Source organism: Stenella coeruleoalba (genome assembly GCF_951394435.1).
Source record: "Stenella coeruleoalba genome assembly, contig: scaffold_58, whole genome shotgun sequence".
Lineage (NCBI taxonomy): Eukaryota > Metazoa > Chordata > Mammalia > Artiodactyla > Delphinidae > Stenella > Stenella coeruleoalba.
Window position 1 is genome coordinate 261,884 of NW_027645882.1, and position 16,856 is coordinate 278,739.

At 43.7% G+C, this 16,856-nt stretch overlaps 1 long non-coding RNA gene across 8 annotated transcripts in view; it reads right to left on the reverse strand.

Annotated features, from left to right (window-relative positions):
* LOC307181492 overlaps nucleotides 1-16,856 on the reverse strand; it is a 2,017,432-nt gene that overhangs the window by 248,585 nt on the left and 1,751,991 nt on the right. For all 8 annotated transcript variants that reach the window (XR_013826904.1, XR_013826905.1, XR_013826906.1 and 5 more), the window contains one exon: nucleotides 5,872-5,957. This is a non-coding gene — a long non-coding RNA (uncharacterized lncRNA). The remainder of the gene's footprint in view (nucleotides 1-5,871; nucleotides 5,958-16,856) is intronic.

Sequence of the window (16,856 nt, forward strand, 5' to 3'; positions counted from 1 at the left end):
TGTGTCTAAAATGCACCTCATTTATCCTCTCCTGGTGCTCCTGTTCACCATTCCAGCCACGCTACTTAGAATCTCCCCACTTGGAGAATCAGCACATTTAAACTTCTGTTTCACACATTTTGCAAATTGTGAGGAGGATGAACGGGAAGAGGGGGAACCAATGAGAGAAGAGTTGTAGGGGTTTGGACGGGCACATATCACTCTAATTTCCCATTAAGAATAAGAATTAAAGAAAGGCTCAGCCTGCCTCACCGGAGCCAAAATAGGGCCTGAAGCAATCCTGCGGGTTTGAGGCCAGCTCACAAAAGAGCAACTTAAAAAATGGAGCTCAGGGTCACTGCAATTCACAAACCTGCAGAGTTATAAATGAAAACTAACGTCCAAAAATATGTTGAGGTAAGGCAAAGAAGAGGATCTGAATGCAAGACAGAATTGCAAGAAACAGATTTCAAGAGATAGATTGGACTCGTCTTTAACGCACATGAAAAGCGGCAGAATTTCGACAATGATGCAGTTGGCCCAAAAGGGCGTATGCGTTTTTTCCTGATTATATCCAGGAAAAAACGCATACGCACTTTATGGGCAACGAAGCAAGCAAGCAATGTAAATGTGCACAACAAAGAAGTCTCACTTCCCACCGGTCAAAAGGGCCATCCTAAAAAATTGTAAAAACCAGAAATGCAGGACAGGCCATGGAGAACAGGGAGCCTTTATACGCTGATGGGCAGTGTGTGAACTGCCGAGAGCCACTCTGGAGAAGTGTATGGTGGTTCCTAAATCATCTAAAAAACAGAGCTACAGAGCATAGGACACTTCCAATCATGGGAGTATATCTAGGGAAGTCTAAAAATCAACAAGACACAAGCACACCACAGTTTAGGGCTACTCTGTTTACAAGAACCTCAACTTCAGTACACCTTAAATATCCCAGGAAAGAGAACAATGGATAAAGAAGATGTGGTACTTATGTACAATGGAATATCTCTTCACCATGAAATCAATGTAATAAGGCTAGTAGAAGGATAAAGAGTGGATTTAGGTCCGATAATACTACTTGAAATAAGTCAAACAGAAAAAGAAACATATCATAAGATATCACTTATAGAGGGAGGGTAAATATGGCTGCACAAGAAATGAATTACAGAACAGAACAGTGTCTCACATTTAGAAAACACACTTATGTCAGCTTAAGGGGAAAGGAGAGGTGGGGTGATGCATAAAACCAGAGTTTGAAATTAGCACAGATACCGTTCAATAAACCAAATAGGTATTAGACAAGATCTACACCTTGCTCAATGAACAGGCCTCAACACACCCTATACACCACAGAGAAATATATCTGAGGAATAAGAATCTTAAAACCCATGTATTGATATATCTCCATAAGGGAATCAAGTGTGTGCAGAGCGGCACAAACACAGCAGTGAAAAGGAGCTAAACCCCATTATAGAAATAAATTTTAAAAACAAAACGCTGAAACAATGAAAGAGAGAAAAATTCTTACAAAATTCGCTCAGGGGCTGTGATGCAACCTGGATTGACCACATATAAACCCACAGCTGGATAAGACATAAGGCTGGACACTTGGGGCTGACAGGATTGGTGAGCTTTGGTGAGCAACTGCCGAAAGTTTAATGCAATACTTCATGCTACTCAGTCCAAGGGTCCCAACACTCCAGGTTGAAGGGAATCTTCCTACAGCTAAACCATGCTTGGGAAACCCAGCGACTGGTATACCATATGATCGGGAAAGGTTTCTAAAACGCACCTCATTTTTCCTCTCCTGGGGCTCCGGATCGACATTCCAGCCGCTTTACTAACAACATCCCCACATGGAGTCAATGCCTTTAAGTTCTGGTATCGCACAGTCTGCAGTTAGTGCAGAGGATGAATGGGAATAGGGGGAACCAGTGAGAAACTAGCTGTAGCGGTTTCAATGGGCACATGTCACTCTAATATCACATCAGTAAGAAGAATTAACCAAAGGCACAGCAAGGTGCCCCAGAAGAAAAATAGGGCTTCAAGGAATCCTGTGGTTATGGGGAAAGACCACAAAAATAAGAGCTAAAAAATGGAGCTAAGGGCCACTGCAATTCAAAAACCTGCAGAGTTATAAAGGCCAACTATTTTTAAAAAATATATTGAGGTAAGGCTATGAAGAGGCATTGAAAGCAAGGCAGAATTGCAGGAAACCGATTTCAGGAGGTAGACTGGAATTGCATTGAAAGCATATGAAGAGAGTCAGAAACTCGACAATGATGCACTTGGTCAAAAAGGGCGTATGCGTTTTTTCCTGAATATATTCAGGAAAAAACGCATACGCCCTTTTTGGCCAACCAAGCAAGCTTGCAAAGGAAATCTGCACTACAATGAAATCTCACTTCCCCCCGGTCAAAAGGGCCCTCTGAAAAAAGTGTAAAATCCAGAAAGGCAGGACAGGCCATGGAGAACTGGGAGCCTTGTTATGCTGATGGGCGGGATGTAAATTGCCAACAGACACTTGGGAGAAGTGTATGGTGTTTCCTGAAACATCTAAAAAACAAAGCAACAGAGCCTAGGGCACTTCCACTTATGGTCCTATAGCTTAGGGAAATTAAAATCAAAAAGACACAGCCACCCCAAAGTTTGGAACGGCTCTGTTTACAAGAACCTCGTTTACGGTACAAGTTCAATATCGCAGAAAGTGAAAAATGGATAAAGAACTTGTGGTACTTACGTACAATGCAATATCACTCAGCAATGAAATCTATGTCATCAGGCCCGTAGCAGCATAATGAGTGGATTCAGGTATGATGATTCGAACTGAAATAAGTCACACAGAAAAGAAACATCATAAGGTATCACTAATACACAGAATGTGAACTTGGCTACACATGAACTGAATTACAAAACAGAACAGTGTCTCAAGTTTAGAAAACCAACTTACGTTTGCTTAAGGGGGAAGGTGAGTTGGGGTGCTGCATAAAACCAGAGATTGAAATGAGCACAGATAAAGTCCCTTAAGCCAAATATGGAATAGACAAGAGCTACTCCTTGCTCAACGAAATGGACTCAACACCGCATATTAAACGCCTAAGAATATACCTGACTAGTAAGTATCTTAAAACCTATGGATTGCTATGTCTCCGAAAGAGAATCAAGCGTGTGTACAGGGGCATAAACGCAGCAGTGATAGGATTGGAGAGGTTCGGTGAGCAAATGAAGACCCTTAGAAGTCATATTGCATGGTACCCATTCCACGGGTCTCAACTCTCCAGGTTTAAGGTATTCTTCCTTCAGCTAAAACATGCATGTGGAACCCCGAGTATGATCAACCGTGTGAACGGGAGACGTGTTCAAATATGTCTCAGTTTTCCTCCCCTGGTACTCGGGTGCAACATTCCAGACGCTTTACTAACACTCTCCCCACTTGGAGAGTCAGTCCCTTTAACCTCCTGTTTGGCCCAGTTTGCAATTTCTGCGGAAGATGAACAGGAATAGCGAGAACCAATGAGAGGCTAGCTGGAGGTGCCTGGACGGGCAAATTTAACTCTCATTTCCCACCAGGAAGAGGAAATAACCAAAGGCTCAGCGTGCCGTACCGGAACCAGATTAGGGCCTGAAGCCATCCTGCGGTGTTGCGGCCAGCTCAAAAGAAAGCGAGTTGAAGAAAGGAGCTCAGGTGCACTGTAATTCACAAACCTGCAGAGTTATAAATGACAGCTATCGTCCAAAAATAGACTGAAGTAAGGCTGCCAAGAGTACTTGAAACCGGGGCAGAATTGCAGGAAACCGATTTCAGGAGGTAGACTGGAATTGCATTGAAAGCATAGGAAAAGAGGCAGAACGTCCACAATGATGCACTTGGCCAAAAAGGGCGTATGCGTTTTTTCCTGAATATATTCAGGAAAAAACGCATACGCCCTTTTTGGCCAACCAAGCAAGCTTGCAAAGGAAATCTGCACTACAATGAAGTCTCACTTCCCCCCGGTCAAATGGGCCATCTGAAAAAAGTGTAAAATCCAGAAAGGCAGGACAGGCCATGGAGAACTGGGAGCCTTGTTATGCTGATGGGCGGGATGTAAATTGCCAACAACCACTCGGGAGAAGTGTATGGTGTTTCCTGAAACATCTAAAAAACAAAGCAACAGAACCTAGGGCACTTCCACTTATGGTCCTATAGCTTAGGGAAATTAAAATCAAAAAGACACAGCCACCCCAAAGTTTTGAACGGCTCTGTTTACAAGAACCTCGTTTACAGTACAAGTTCAACATCGCAGAAAGTGAAAAATGGATAAAGAAGTTGTGGTATTTACTTACAAAGCAATATCACTCAGCAATGAAATCTGTGTCATCAGGCCCTTAGCAGCACAATGAGTGGATTCAGGTATGATGATTCTAACTGAAGTAAGTCACACAGAAAAAGAAACATCATAAGATATCACTAATACACGGAATGTAAACTTGGCTACACAGCAACTGAATTACAGAACAGAACAGGGTCTCAAATTTAGAAAACCAACTTATGCTTGCTTAAGGGTAAAGGTGAGTTGGGGTGCTGCATAAAAGCAGAGATTGAAATGAGCACAGATAAAGTTCCTTAAGTCAAATATGGAATAGACAAGAGATACTCCTTGCTCAACGAAATGGACTCAACACCGCATATTAAACGCCTAAGAATGTACCTGACTAGTAAGTATCTTAAAACCTAGGGATTGCTATGTCTCCGAAAGAGAATCAAGCATGTGTACAGGGGCATAAACGCAGCAGTGATAGGATTGGAGAGGTTCTGTGAGCAAATGAAGACCCTTTGAAGTCATATTGCATGGTACCCATTCCACGGGTTTCAACTACCCAGGTTTTAGGTATTCTTCCTTCAGCTAAAACATGCATGTGGAACCCAGAGTATGATCAACCATGTGATCGGGAGACGTGTTCAAATATGTCTCAGTTTTCGTACCCTGGTACTCGGGTGCAACATTCCAGACGCTTTACTAACACTCTCCCCACTTGGAGAGTCAGCACCTTTAACCTCCTGTTTGGCCCAGTTTGCAATTTCTGCGGAAGATGAACAGGAATAGCGAGAACCAATGAGAGACTAGCTGGAGGTGTCTGGACGGGCAAATTTAACTCTCATTTCCCACCAGGAAGAGGAATTAACCAAAGGCTCAGCGTGCCGTGCCGGAACCAGATTAGGGCCTGAAGCCATCCTGCGGTGTTGTGGCCAGCTCACAAGAAAGCGAGTTGAAGAAAGGAGCTCAGGGGCACTGTAATTCACAAACCTGCAGAGTTATAAATGACAGCAATCGTCCAAAAATAGACTGAAGTAAGGCTGCCAAGAGGACTTGAAAGCGGGGCAGAATTGCAGGAAACCGATTTCAGGAGGTAGACTGGAATTGCATTGAAAGCATAGGAAAAGAGGCAGAACGTCCACAATGATGCACTTGGCCAAAAAGGGCATATGCGTTTTTTCCTGAATATATTCAGGAAAAAACGCATACGCCCTTTTTGGCCAACCAAGCAAGCTTGCAAAGGAAATCTGCACTACAATGAAGTCTCACTTCCCCCCGGTCAAAAGGGCCATCTGAAAAAAGTGTAAAATCCAGAAAGGCAGGACAGGCCATGGAGAACTGGGAGCCTTGTTATGCTGATGGCCGGGATGTAAATTGCCAACAGACACTAGGGAGAAGTGTATGGTGTTTCCTGAAACATCTAAAAAACAAAGCAACAGAGCCTAGGGCACTTCCACTTATGGTCCTATAGCTTAGGGAAATTAAAATCAAAAAGACACAGCCACCCCAAAGTTTGGGACGCCTCCGTTTACAAGAACCTCGTTTACCGTACAAGTTCAATATCACAGAAAGTGAAAAATGGATAAAGAACTTGTGGTACTTAAGTACAATGCAGTATCACTCAGCAATGAAATCTATGTCATCAGGCCCGTAGCAGCATAATGAGTGGATTCAGGTACGATGATTCTAACTGAAATAAGTCACACAGAAAAAGAAACATCATAAGATATCACTAATACACGGAATGTAAACTTGGCTACACAGGAACTGCATTCCAAAACAGAACAGAGTCTCAAATTTAGAAAACCAACTTATGCTTGCTTAAGGGGAAAGGTGAGTTGGGGTGCTGCATAAAACCAGAGATTGAAATGAGCACAAAGTTCCTTAAGCCAAATATGGAATAGACAAGAGCTACTCCTTGCTCAACGAAATGGACTCAAAACCCCATATTAAACGCCTAAGAATGTACCTGACTAGTAAGTATCTTAAAACCTATGGATTGCTATGTCTCCGAAAGAGAATCAAGCATGTGTACAGGGGCATAAACGCAGCAGTGATAGGATTGGAGAGGTTCGATGAGCAAATGAAGACCCTTTGAAGTCATATTGCATGGTACCCATTACACGGGTCTCAACTCTCCAGGTTTAAGGTATTCTTCCTTCAGCTAAAACATGCATGTGGAACCCAGAGTATGATCAACCATGTGAACGGGAGACGTGTTCAAATATGTCTCAGTTTTCCTCCCCTGGTACTCGGGTGCAACATTCCAGACGCTTTACTAACACTCTCCCGACTTGGAGAGTCAGTCCCTTTAACCTCCTGTTTGGCCCAGTTTGCAATTTCTGCGGAAGATGAACAGGAATAGCGAGAACCAGTGAGAGGCTAGCTGGAGGTGTCTGTTCGGGCAAATTTAACTCTCATTTCCCACCAGGAAGAGGAATTAACCAAAGGCTCAGCATGCCGGGCCGGAACAAGATTAGGGCCTGAAGCCATCCTGCGGTGTTGCGGCCAGCTCACAAGAAAGCGAGTTGAAGAAAGGAGCTCAGGGGCACTGTAATTCACAAACCTGCAGAGTTATAAATGACAGCTATCGTCCAAAAATAGACTGAAGTAAGGCTGCCAAGAGGACTTGAAAGCGGGGCAGAATTGCAGGAAACCGATTTCAGGAGGTAGACTGGAATTGCATTGAAAGCATAGGAAAAGAGGCAGAACGTCCACAATGATGCACTTGGCCAAAAAGGGCGTATGCGTTTTTTCCTGAATATATTCAGGAAAAAACGCATACGCCCTTTTTGGCCAACCAAGCAAGCTTGCAAAGGAAATCTGCACTACAATGAAGTCTCACTTCCCCCCGGTCAAAAGGGCCATCTGAAAAAAGTGTAAAATCCAGAAAGGCAGGACAGGCCATGGAGAACTGGGAGCCTTGTTATGCTGATGGGCGGGATGTAAATTGCCAACAACCACTCGGGAGAAGTGTATGGTGTTTCCTGAAACATCTAAAAAACAAAGCAACAGAACCTAGGGCACTTCCACTTATGGTCCTATAGCTTAGGGAAATTAAAATCAAAAAGACACAGCCACCCCAAAGTTTGGAACGGCTCTGTTTACAAGAACCTCGTTTACAGTACAAGTTCAACATCGCAGAAAGTGAAAAATGGATAAAGAAGTTGTGGTATTTACTTACAAAGCAATATCACTCAGCAATGAAATCTGTGTCATCAGGCCCTTAGCAGCACAATGAGTGGATTCAGGTATGATGATTCTAACTGAAGTAAGTCACACAGAAAAAGAAACATCATAAGATATCAGTAATACACGGAATGTAAACTTGGCTACACAGGAACTGAATTACAGAACAGAACAGGGTCTCAAATTTAGAAAACCAACTTATGCTTGCTTAAGGGTAAAGGTGAGTTGGGGTGCTGCATAAAACCAGAGATTGAAATGAGCACAGATAAAGTTCCTTAAGTCAAATATGGAATAGACAAGAGCTACTCCTTGCTCAACGAAATGGACTCAACACCGCATATTAAACGCCTAAGAATGTACCTGACTAGTAAGTATCTTAAAACCTATGGATTGCTATGTCTCCGAAAGAGAATCAAGCATGTGTACAGGGGCATAAACGCAGCAGTGATAGGATTGGAGAGGTTCGGTGAGCAAATGAAGACCCTTTGAAGTCATATTGCATGGTACCCATTACACGGGTCTTAACTCTCCAGGTTTAAGGTATTCTTCCTTCAGCTAAAACATGCATGTGGAACCCAAGTATGATCAACCATGTGAACGGGAGATGTGTTCAAATATGTCTCAGTTTTCCTCCCCTGGTACTCGGGTGCAACACTCCAGACGCTTTACTAACACTCGCCCCACTTGGAGAGTCAGCGCCTTTAACCTCCTGTTTGGCCCAGTTTGCAATTTCTGCGGAAGATGAACAGGAATAGTGAGAACCAATGAGAGACTAGCTGGAGGTGTCTGGACGGGCAAATTTAACTCTCATTTCCCACCAGGAAGAGGAAATAACCAAAGGCTCAGCGTGCCGTGCCGGAACCAGATTAGGGCCTGAAGCCATCCTGTGGTGTTGCGGCCAGGTCACAAGAAAGGAAGTTGAAGAAAGGAGCTCAGGGGCACTGTAATTCACAAACCTGCAGAGTTATAAATGACAGCTATTGTCCAAAAATAGACTGAAGTAAGGCTGCCAAGAGGACTTCAAAGCGGGGCAGAATTGCAGGAAACCGATTTCAGGAGGTAGACTGGAATTGCATTGAAAGCATAGGAAAAGAGGCAGAACGTCCACAATGATGCACTTGGCCAAAAAGGGCGTATGCGTTTTTTCCTGAATATATTCAGGAAAAAACGCATACGCCCTTTTTGGCCAACCAAGCAAGCTTGCAAAGGAAATCTGCACTACAATGAAGTCTCACTTCCCCCCGGTCAAAAGGGCCCTCTGAAAAAAGTGTAAAATCCAGAAAGGCAGGACAGGCCATGGAGAACTGGGAGCCTTGTTATGCTGATGGGCGGGATGTAAATTGCCAACAACCACTCGGGAGAAGTGTATGGTGTTTCCTGAAACATCGAAAAAACAAAGCAACAGAGCCTAGGGCACTGCCACTTATGGTCCTATAGCTTAGGCAAATTAAAATCAAAAAGACACAGCCACCCCAAAGTTTGGAACGGCTCTGTTTACAAGAACCTCGTTTACAGTACAAGTTCAACATCGCAGAAAGTGAAAAATGGATAAAGAAGTTGTGGTATTTACTTACAAAGCAATATCACTCAGCAATGAAATCTGTGTCATCAGGCCCTTAGCAGCACAATGAGTGGATTCAGGTATGATGATTCTAACTGAAGTAAGTCACACAGAAAAAGAAACATCATAAGATATCAGTAATACACGGAATGTAAACTTGGCTACACAGGAACTGAATTACAGAACAGAACAGGGTCTCAAATTTAGAAAACCAACTTATGCTTGCTTAAGGGTAAAGGTGAGTTGGGGTGCTGCATAAAACCAGAGATTGAAATGAGCACAGATAAAGTTCCTTAAGTCAAATATGGAATAGACAAGAGCTACTCCTTGCTCAACGAAATGGACTCAACACCGCATATTAAACGCCTAAGAATGTACCTGACTAGTAAGTATCTTAAAACCTATGGATTGCTATGTCTCCGAAAGAGAATCAAGCATGTGTACAGGGGCATAAACGCAGCAGTGATAGGATTGGAGAGGTTCGGTGAGCAAATGAAGACCCTTTGAAGTCATATTGCATGGTACCCATTACACGGGTCTTAACTCTCCAGGTTTAAGGTATTCTTCCTTCAGCTAAAACATGCATGTGGAACCCAGAGTATGATCAACCATGTGAACGGGAGACGTGTTCAAATATGTCTCAGTTTTCCTCCCCTGGTACTCGGGTGCAACATTCCAGACGCTTTACTAACACTCTCCCCACTTGGAGAGTCAGCGCCTTTAACCTCCTGTTTGGCCCAGTTTGCAATTTCTGCGGAAGATGAACAGGAATAGCGAGAACCAATGAGAGGCTAGCTGGAGGTGTCTGGACGGGCAAATTTAACTCTCATTTCCCACCAGGAAGAGGAAATAACCAAAGGCTCAGCGTGCCGTACCGGAACCAGATTAGGGCCTGAAGCCATCCTGCGGTGTTGCGGCCAGCTCAAAAGAAAGCGAGTTGAAGAAAGGAGCTCAGGGGCACTGTAATTCACAAACCTGCAGAGTTATAAATGACAGCTATCGTCCAAAAATAGACTGAAGTAAGGCTGCCAAGAGGACTTGAAAGCGGGGCAGAATTGCAGGAAACCGATTTCAGGAGGTAGACTGGAATTGCATTGAAAGCATAGGAAAAGAGGCAGAACGTCCACAATGATGCACTTGGCCAAAAAGGGCGTATGCATTTTTTCCTGAATATATTCAGGAAAAAACGCATACGCCCTTTTTGGCCAACCAAGCAAGCTTGCAAAGGAAATCTGCACTACAATGAAGTCTCACTTCCCCCCGGTCAAAAGGGCCATCTGAAAAAAGTGTAAAATCCAGAAAGGCAGGACAGGCCATGGAGAACTGGGAGCCTTGTTATGCTGATGGGCGGGATGTAAATTGCCAACAACCACTCGGGAGAAGTGTATGGTGTTTCCTGAAACATCTAAAAAACAAAGCAACAGAACCTAGGGCACTTCCACTTATGGTCCTATAGCTTAGGGAAATTAAAATCAAAAAGACACAGCCACCCCAAAGTTTGGGACGCCTCTGTTTACAAGAACCTCATTTACAGTACAAGTTCAACATCGCAGAAAGTGAAAAATGGATAAAGAAGTTGTGGTATTTACTTACAAAGCAATATCACTCAGCAATGAAATCTGTGTCATCAGGCCCTTAGCAGCACAATGAGTGGATTCAGGTATGATGATTCTAACTGAAATAAGTCACACAGAAAAAGAAACATCATAATATATCAGTTATACACGGAATGTAAACTTGGCTACACAGGAACTGAATTACAGAACAGAACAGGGTCTCAAATTTAGAAAACCAACTTATTCTTGCTTAAGGGTAAAGGTGAGTTGGGGTGCTGCATAAAACCAGAGATTGAAATGAGCACAGATAAAGTTCCTTAAGCCAAATATGGAATAGACAAGAGCTACTCCTTGCTCAACGAAATGGACTCAACACCCCATATTAAACGCCTAAGAATGTTCCTGACTAGTAAGTATCTTAAAACCTATGGATTGCTATGTCTCCAAAAGAGAATCAAGCATGTGTACAGGGGCATAAACGCAGCAGTGATAGGATTGGAGAGGTTCGGTGAGCAAATGAAGACCCTTTGAAGTCATATTGCATGGTACCCATTCCACGGGTTTCAACTACCCAGGTTTAAGGTATTCTTCCTTCAGCTAAAACATGCATGTGGAACCTAGAGTATGATCAACCATGTGATCGGGAGACGTGTTCAAATATGTCTCAGTTTTCCTCCCCTGGTACTCGGGTGCAACATTCCAGACGCTTTACTAACACTCTCCCCACTTGGAGAGTCAGTCCCTTTAACCTCCTGTTTGGCCCAGTTTGCAATTTCTGTGGAAGATGAACAGGAATAGCGAGAACCAATGAGAGGCTAGCTGGAGGTGTCTGGACGGGCAAATTTAACTCTCATTTCCCACCAGGAAGAGGAAATAACCAAAGGCTCAGCGTGCCGTACCGGAACCAGATTAGGGCCTGAAGCCATCCTGCGGTGTTGCGGCCAGCTCAAAAGAAAGCGAGTTGAAGAAAGGAGCTCAGGGGTACTGTAATTCACAAACCTGCAGAGTTATAAATGACAGCTATCGTCCAAAAATAGACTGAAGTAAGGCTGCCAAGAGGACTTGAAAGCGGGGCAGAATTGCAGGAAACCGATTTCAGGAGGTAGACTGGAATTGCATTGAAAACATAGGAAAAGAGGCAGAACGTCCACAATGATGCACTTGGCCAAAAAGGGCGTATGCGTTTTTTCCTGAATATATTCAGGAAAAAACGCATACGCCCTTTTTGGCCAACCAAGCAAGCTTGCAAAGGAAATCTGCACTACAATGAAGTCTCACTTCCCCCCGGTCAAAAGGGCCATCTGAAAAAAGTGTAAAATCCAGAAAGGCAGGACAGGCCATGGAGAACTGGGAGCCTTGTTATGCTGATGGTCGGGATGTAAATTGCCAACAACCACTCGGGAGAAGTGTATGGTGTTTCCTGAAACATCTAAAAAACAAAGCAACAGAACCTAGGGCACTTCCACTTATGGTCCTATAGCTTAGGGAAATTAAAATCAAAAAGACACAGCCACCCCAAAGTTTGGAACGGCTCTGTTTACAAGAACCTCGTTTACAGTACAAGTTCAACATCGCAGAAAGTGAAAAATGGATAAAGAAGTTGTGGTATTTACTTACAAAGCAATATCACTCAGCAATGAAATCTGTGTCATCAGGCCCTTAGCAGCACAATGAGTGGATTCAGGTATGATGATTCTAACTGAAATAAGTCACACAGAAAAAGAAACATCATAACATATCAGTAATACACGGAATGGAAACTTGGCTACACAGGAACTGAATTACAGAACAGAACAGGGTCTCAAATTTAGAAAACCAACTTATGCTTGCTTAAGGGTAAAGGTGAGTTGGGGTGCTGCATAAAACCAGAGATTGAAATGAGCACAGATAAAGTTCCTTAAGCCAAATATGGAATAGACAAGAGCTACTCCTTGCTCAACGAAATGGACTCAACACCGCATATTAAACGCCTAAGAATGTACCTGACTAGTAAGTATCTTAAAACCTATGGATTGCTATGTCTCCGAAAGAGAATCAAGCATGTGTACAGGGGCATAAACGCAGCAGTGATAGGATTGGAGAGGTTCGGTGAGCAAATGAAGACCCTTTGAAGTCATATTGCATGGTACCCATTCCACGGATTTCAACTACCCAGGTTTTAGGTATTCTTCCTTCAGCTAAAACATGCATGTGGAACCCAGAGTATGATCAACCATGTGATCGGGAGACGTGTTCAAATATGTCTCAGTTTTCCTCCCCTGGTACTCGGGTGCAACATTCCAGACGCTTTACTAACACTCTCCCCACTTGGAGAGTCAGCGCCTTTAACCTCCTGTTTGGCACAGTTTGCGATTTCTGCAGAAGATGAACAGGAATAGCGAGAACCAATGAGAGACTAGCTGGAGGTGTCTGGACGGGCAAATTTAACTCTCATTTCCCACCAGGAGGAGGAAATAACCAAAGGCTCAGCGTGCCGTGCCAGAACCAGATTAGGGCCTGAAGCCATCCTGCGGTGTTGCGGCCAGCTCAAAAGAAAGCGAGTTGAAGAAAGGAGCTCAGGGGCACTGTAATTCACAAACCTGCAGAGTTATAAATGACAGCTATCGTCCAAAAATAGACTGAAGTAAGGCTGCCAAGAGGACTTGAAAGCGGGGCAGAATTGTAGGAAACCGATTTCAGGAGGTAGACTGGAATTGCATTGAAAGCATAGGAAAAGAGGCAGAACGTCCACAATGATGCACTTGGCCAAAAAGGGCGTATGCATTTTTTCCTGAATATATTCAGGAAAAAACGCATACGCCCTTTTTGGCCAACCAAGCAAGCTTGCAAAGGAAATCTGCACTACAATGAAGTCTCACTTCCCCCTGGTCAAAAGGGCCATCTGAAAAAAGTGTAAAATCCAGAAAAGCAGGACAGGCCATGGAGAACTGGGAGCCTTGTTATGCTGATGGGCGGGATGTAAATTGCCAACAACCACTCGGGAGAAGTGTATGGTGTTTCCTGAAACATCTAAAAAACAAAGCAACAGAACCTAGGGCACTTCCACTTATGGTCCTATAGCTTAGGGAAATTAAAATCAAAAAGACACAGCCACCCCAAAGTTTGGGACGCCTCTGTTTACAAGAACCTCATTTACAGTACAAGTTCAACATCGCAGAAAGTGAAAAATGGATAAAGAAGTTGTGGTATTTACTTACAAAGCAATATCACTCAGCAATGAAATCTGTGTCATCAGGCCCTTAGCAGCACAATGAGTGGATTCAGGTATGATGATTCTAACTGAAATAAGTCACACAGAAAAAGAAACATCATAATATATCAGTTATACACGGAATGTAAACTTGGCTACACAGGAACTGAATTACAGAACAGAACAGGGTCTCAAATTTAGAAAACCAACTTATTCTTGCTTAAGGGTAAAGGTGAGTTGGGGTGCTGCATAAAACCAGAGATTGAAATGAGCACAGATAAAGTTCCTTAAGCCAAATATGGAATAGACAAGAGCTACTCCTTGCTCAACGAAATGGACTCAACACCCCATATTAAACGCCTAAGAATGTTCCTGACTAGTAAGTATCTTAAAACCTATGGATTGCTATGTCTCCAAAAGAGAATCAAGCATGTGTACAGGGGCATAAACGCAGCAGTGATAGGATTGGAGAGGTTCGGTGAGCAAATGAAGACCCTTTGAAGTCATATTGCATGGTACCCATTCCACGGGTTTCAACTACCCAGGTTTAAGGTATTCTTCCTTCAGCTAAAACATGCATGTGGAACCTAGAGTATGATCAACCATGTGATCGGGAGACGTGTTCAAATATGTCTCAGTTTTCCTCCCCTGGTACTCGGGTGCAACATTCCAGACGCTTTACTAACACTCTCCCCACTTGGAGAGTCAGTCCCTTTAACCTCCTGTTTGGCCCAGTTTGCAATTTCTGTGGAAGATGAACAGGAATAGCGAGAACCAATGAGAGGCTAGCTGGAGGTGTCTGGACGGGCAAATTTAACTCTCATTTCCCACCAGGAAGAGGAAATAACCAAAGGCTCAGCGTGCCGTACCGGAACCAGATTAGGGCCTGAAGCCATCCTGCGGTGTTGCGGCCAGCTCAAAAGAAAGCGAGTTGAAGAAAGGAGCTCAGGGGTACTGTAATTCACAAACCTGCAGAGTTATAAATGACAGCTATCGTCCAAAAATAGACTGAAGTAAGGCTGCCAAGAGGACTTGAAAGCGGGGCAGAATTGCAGGAAACCGATTTCAGGAGGTAGACTGGAATTGCATTGAAAACATAGGAAAAGAGGCAGAACGTCCACAATGATGCACTTGGCCAAAAAGGGCGTATGCGTTTTTTCCTGAATATATTCAGGAAAAAACGCATACGCCCTTTTTGGCCAACCAAGCAAGCTTGCAAAGGAAATCTGCACTACAATGAAGTCTCACTTCCCCCCGGTCAAAAGGGCCATCTGAAAAAAGTGTAAAATCCAGAAAGGCAGGACAGGCCATGGAGAACTGGGAGCCTTGTTATGCTGATGGTCGGGATGTAAATTGCCAACAACCACTCGGGAGAAGTGTATGGTGTTTCCTGAAACATCTAAAAAACAAAGCAACAGAACCTAGGGCACTTCCACTTATGGTCCTATAGCTTAGGGAAATTAAAATCAAAAAGACACAGCCACCCCAAAGTTTGGAACGGCTCTGTTTACAGGAACCTCGTTTACAGTACAAGTTCAACATCGCAGAAAGTGAAAAATGGATAAAGAAGTTGTGGTATTTACTTACAAAGCAATATCACTCAGCAATGAAATCTGTGTCATCAGGCCCTTAGCAGCACAATGAGTGGATTCAGGTATGATGATTCTAACTGAAATAAGTCACACAGAAAAAGAAACATCATAAGATATCAGTAATACACGGAATGGAAACTTGGCTACACAGGAACTGCATTCCAAAACAGAACAGGTTCTCAAATTTAGAAAACCAACTTATGCTTGCTTAAGGGGAAAGGTGAGTTGGGGTGCTGCATAAAACCAGAGATTGAAATGAGCACAAAGTTCCTTAAGCCAAATATGGAATAGACAAGAGCTACTCCTTGCTCAACGAAATGGACTCAAAACCCCATATTAAACGCCTAAGAATGTACCTGACTAGTAAGTATCTTAAAACCTATGGATTGCTATGTCTCCGAAAGAGAATCAAGCATGTGTACAGGGGCATAAACGCAGCAGTGATAGGATTGGAGAGGTTCGATGAGCAAATGAAGACCCTTTGAAGTCATATTGCATGGTACCCATTACACGGGTCTCAACTCTCCAGGTTTAAGGTATTCTTCCTTCAGCTAAAACATGCATGTGGAACCCAGAGTATGATCAACCATGTGAACGGGAGACGTGTTCAAATATGTCTCAGTTTGCCTCCCCTGGTACTCGGGTGCAACATTCCAGACGCTTTACTAACACTCTCCCGACTTGGAGAGTCAGTCCCTTTAACCTCCTGTTTGGCCCAGTTTGCAATTTCTGCGGAAGATGAACAGGAATAGCGAGAACCAGTGAGAGGCTAGCTGGAGGTGTCTGTTCGGGCAAATTTAACTCTCATTTCCCACCAGGAAGAGGAATTAACCAAAGGCTCAGCATGCCGGGCCGGAACAAGATTAGGGCCTGAAGCCATCCTGCGGTGTTGCGGCCAGCTCACAAGAAAGCGAGTTGAAGAAAGGAGCTCAGGGGCACTGTAATTCACAAACCTGCAGAGTTATAAATGACAGCTATCGTCCAAAAATAGACTGAAGTAAGGCTGCCAAGAGGACTTGAAAGCGGGGCAGAATTGCAGGAAACCGATTTCAGGAGGTAGACTGGAATTGCATTGAAAGCATAGGAAAAGAGGCAGAACGTCCACAATGATGCACTTGGCCAAAAAGGGCGTATGCGTTTTTTCCTGAATATATTCAGTAAAAAACGCATACGCCCTTTTTGGCCAACCAAGCAAGCTTGCAAAGGAAATCTGCACTACAATGAAGTCTCACTTCCCCCCGGTCAAAAGGGCCATCTGAAAAAAGTGTAAAATCCAGAAAGGCAGGACAGGCCATGGAGAACTGGGAGCCTTGTTATGCTGATGGGCGGGATGTAAATTGCCAACAACCACTCGGGAGAAGTGTATGGTGTTTCCTGAAACATCTAAAAAACAAAGCAACAGAACCTAGGGCACTTCCACTTATGGTCCTATAGCTTAGGGAAATTAAAATCAAAAAGACACAGCCACCCCAAAGTTTGGAACGGCTCTGTTTACAA